Here is a 5,050-nt window from a genome sequence, read left to right as displayed (position 1 = left end):
GGAGGAGTACTTAAATATAGATATGAAGAAGAAAAATTAGAACATCATTGTAGATACTACTCAGAAATGTTTAATGAAACAGAAATAAAATGGGAAATAAATAGAAAAGAATTATGTTCATTATACAATTTTTATTAGCATTTGAGCCGTATATTGTATATAACAAGTTTATTGTACGAACAGATAATACACTGGTACGATGGTGATTAACAAGAAAAATACAAAATTCAGTTACAACGAAGGATATTCGGAGATTAGTATTGAATATATTAAATTTTACATTTACAATTGAAGTAATCAGTACTAATAAAAATGTTATTGCAGATTACATATCAAGAAAAAGCTACACAGACTGATAGAATAGAAGATGATGATTTAGAAAAGATACTCAAAATCCTAACTATACTTTCACTGAAAGTGGACAGTATGGGTAATGGAATGGAAAAGCTAAAGACTAATGAAGTTAAACTAAAGTCTGAAGCTATGAATCAGATAACTCAGTAGTGTGCAGAGCTATGTCGATTGGAAGATAACAAAATTTTAGAGATAAAAAAAGACGTTTGGACACTCTATAAAACCCATCACGTTTATCAATCTACAACTGCAGGTACAAGCAAAGGAGTTAGTGGATAAGGATATCAGAACATGAACATGAACAAGATATTTTAAAATCCATTTATACCAAAAACATCTTGTTCATACCCCTACAAACTACCACATATCGAGAAAGTTTAAACCAAGATAAAAAGAAAGCCTATAACCATATAACTCAAGCATACATAGAAAATATCCACAAAATATAGACTCACCTAAACCTTAGACCAAGAGCCACAAATATCCAAGAACCAAACATAGACTATATAACCCAAAAACTACAAGGTTGCAACAAGTTCATCCTATTACCAAAAACTAACCCAAATTTAGTTAAAACTTGTTTCAGTTATGGACTATTAAATACCATATATACCGAAGAAGGAGATGAACTAACAGCTATACCAGAATTATATAGAGCATTTACTACTTATTAGAAAATAACCAAAGAAAATCTATTTTTTATAAAGTTTTATACTGCACCAGCAGAGATATTATATGATGAAATTAAACCAGTTATACAAGTTGTAAAAATAGGATTAACTAGAGATATGATTATATCGGAAGATATTGTTCAACACCCAGAGATACCTAAAGTTGAGATACCTAATTTTTATGCAAATAAGCGAACTATAGGAATAGCTACAATTATTTAAGAACTAGCAAACAATTATCTCAATGGAAATTCCATATAGAGCTACTATTCAAGAGACCAATTAATGATCCATTCAAATTCAAGGGAGCTACGACAGTTTGATATGGAAGAACTTAAACAATGGATTATGACGTTGCTCAATCCAGAAAAACAACCATCTATAAGGGCAATTAAAAAAGAATTTATATCGGAAGAATTATTAACCAGATATTGCAAATTAATAGGACACAAATATCCAGACCACCAATGCTCAAAATGCCATGTAGAAAATAATGTGATTCTAGAACTTCAACTAGAATAAAAGAAGATAAGGACGCTAGTTGGAAGATAAAAAGATAGCAACGGAGCAATGGAGAAATAAAGACAAAAGAAAAAAGACAAGATAGTAAAACATATGAAAGAAGAATTATGAAATAAAGTGACATGTAAATAGTTTTCTTGACTTTAGATACGTAAATTACAACATTCATTAGTTTTTGATAAGCTTTTTGACTTTTCTTTGGCAAAGTGCCATTATTGTATAGCTTTAGTCTTTATTAATTTTGTCTTTTTATAGAATAGTATTAAGATTTTTTGTAAAGTTTTTTGTAAAGATAACAAGTGTAAAGAAGGAACAGTATAATAGTATACACGTTTTCTCCTTTTTAGGTTATAAATAGCAGAAGCATTTGCTAAGTTAAGGCAAGTCTTTCTACGGAGAGTAAGCCTTCTTGTATACAAAAAATATTCTCCCATATAATCAATAAAGATATTCAGTTTTACACTAAGCTATGGATGAGCAAAGCACAGATTTATCAAAACTACCAGAACAGGTATTTTCATTCATAATTATGAATAGCTAAATTCATAAATTCTTGACAATCATAATATAATAAAATAAGCTCATATTAGTTACTTTATAGTAGAATTATTCGAAGAATAGCATGTTAAGAAGTTTATTAGCAAAGTGGAAAAGGAGAAAAATTTCCAAGAACTATGCCATCTTAAAGGTGAAACCAGTGAGGCAAATAAGCCATGATAGGTGAGTAACCAGAGTAAAGGTGCTATTTAGGGAAAAGTATCCAGATTACCATGCTAATAGTGATCGAAAAACATGTTATTTAAGAATAATCTAGTAAATAGTGATCTAAGATGACTACATTGTGTTATGTATATGATTGGAGGAAATATTTTAAAAATAGCATCATATGAAGAATGAATATTTACTTATCTGATGAGATGATAGATAAATTTAAAATACTTGTTTTGTATATACTTAAGATATAGAAATAGTAGATATAATAAAAATTATATACGAAAAGGTATTTCATTTTAATGAAGAGTTATTAAGTTCTATAGAAAACTAACACTTATATAATGATAGCTACTGCTCATATTTAGATAGTTATTATTCAGACAGATATTATACAAATTAAAAAATGATAGAATATATTAGAAGAGTTAGAGAAAAACAAAGTTGGCTATATGAAGAAAATAATTATGAAATCAGCTTAAAAGAGAAAAAAGACAATTGAAGAGAGATTATTTAGAATTAAATTAACCTTAGAAAAAGGAGATACAAATGATAATTTATATAATATTATACATGAACAACAAATGTTAATGAATCACATAGATAACATAGAATCACATATTAGATATAGGATGATTAGAATAAGTTATTACACAAAAATTTCTAAAATGACAACTACTATAGGATAAAATGATAAACTATGAATACTTAGAATATTGGAGAAAAAATATGGAACATATAGTAGATATGTCACATATCAGAGCTATGTTAAGTTACCCGCACAATCCGAACCCACTACAATTTGATTCCTTCCTATACTACCTCTTTGCTTATGATGATATCCACGTAAGTCTTGGATTTGTTTTATGTAGGGGTAGGACATTTGTTTGTTGGTCCACTTGGAGTTACAATGCTGTATGGCTTTTGTAGACCTTTGTAGTTGCCTTAAATCTTGATGCTTTCCTTATCCGTGTCCTTTGTGATGTTTGTGGTAGGTGTTTCATAATCATAACGAAGAATAGTTGGTTGTATTTCAAATGTGTACCTCCCAGGAGTGTTTCTTTGAACTTGTGTGTTGAAAACCATGACATTAACCTTGTTCATAGTGACCTTGTGTATGGATAGTTGTGTGTAATGTCTTGGATAATTGTTAGTTGGATCCCCAAGTAAAAGGGATGATTAGTCTCGGCTTATGCCCTTGGTTACTTTGACCCTTTGATCTCGGTGCATTCTTAAAGTATGGGAGGGATAGCCTCGAATTATATCCATCTATTTTTTATATTGATCCTATTCACTTTCTTTATGCTATTTATGCTAATACATTCATGTCACAAACAAAGGACCCATGGATGTATTCAAGTGTGAGCAACCGTGGCTTATCTATATAACTTGTGGTACTAATGCTAACCCTCCTGCCTTGAGGATTGTGTGCTTATTTTCCCTCTCTTTGGTTTTGCAAGGTGCAATTTGAGGACAAATTCCTTTCAAGATGGAGAGGATGATACAATCATGAAGAGCACAAAGAGTTCAAGGTCTTGTAGATGGTTCAAGTTTCAGATTTTTGAAGTGATTGAAGACCTTTTTGAAACCTTTTCAAAGCCTTGTCCAAGTGAAGAAAGGAAGAGGGTTCCCACACTCAAGAGGCACCTCAAGTGAAGGTTAATAAAGAAATTTTACACTCCAAAATGACACTCAAGAGGCGCCTCCTTTAAGCTCTTATTAAGGGCATTTTTGTCATTTGGCATATAATAGTATAAATAGACTATTTCTTCACTCTTTCATTAGACTTTGATAAATAGAAATTGAGTATTACTCTTAGTGTATTTCTTTACTTAGTGTAGGGATTGGAGAATCCATCTTAGAGTAGGTCTTGGAAAAGACATCAAAAAACTTGAGAGTTTAATACAATTGATGGATTTCATTTGTATCGAACATTTGGCCAAAAAGGTGTGATTGAGGAAGTGCGAGTCCTTTGGTCCAACTATGAGGAAGGTTTGAGCTTCTATTGGTGAGGGGTGATTGATGGTTTGATACACCATCTTTTGTTAATCACTTGGTAGGAGTAAAGGTCTTTCTACTATCTTTACATTTTATGCATTCTTCTTTATCTCGCTTTCTTCTAGTTGTTGTTTTTTGTTCCTTGCGTGTCCATTTTCATGAGCCAGCCAATTCAATCACATCATGGGATTACTTATCCAGAAGGTTCCTCATCAGATTCTTTCGATTAGGCAAGACTGCGAGACTTCGCAGTGAGATAGTGAGCTTCAAGCAGAAGCTTGATGAAAATCTATATCATGCTTGGGAATGCTTCAAGGCTCTTGTTCGGGATTGTCCATACCACCAACAATCGAATGAGGTACTTGATTATAATTTTGTAGAAGCTCTTGATCATAATATGAAGATTTTGCTAGATTCAGTCGCAGATGGTCAAGCACTGGAGTTGACTTATAATGAGTTGTACACATTGTTGAATCGCATAGCACAAGTAAGTCCCGAGTGTCATTCAGATTTTAGAAATACTTGCAGGTGTACTAGAGGTGGATCAATTCACATCCCTATTAGCACATGTGTCTGCATTATAGAATTTGATCAACACTCAGTTTAGTAGCATAAAATTAGGAGCTCCACAGCCTACCGTAGCCGTCAACACAGTTCAACAAATTAGTGATTGGTGTGAGGTATGCAGAAATAGTGTCCATTCTGCAGCCATGTGTGCTTCAAATCCAAAATAAGTGATGTATGTAAGCAATGCTCAGAGGACAAATTATGGTAATGCCTACAAGATGAAGTGG

The sequence above is a fragment of the Capsicum annuum genome, chromosome 1 (assembly GCF_002878395.1).
Source record: "Capsicum annuum cultivar UCD-10X-F1 chromosome 1, UCD10Xv1.1, whole genome shotgun sequence".
In the NCBI taxonomy this organism is placed as follows: domain Eukaryota; kingdom Viridiplantae; phylum Streptophyta; class Magnoliopsida; order Solanales; family Solanaceae; genus Capsicum; species Capsicum annuum.
This window is presented reverse-complemented; position numbering follows the sequence as displayed.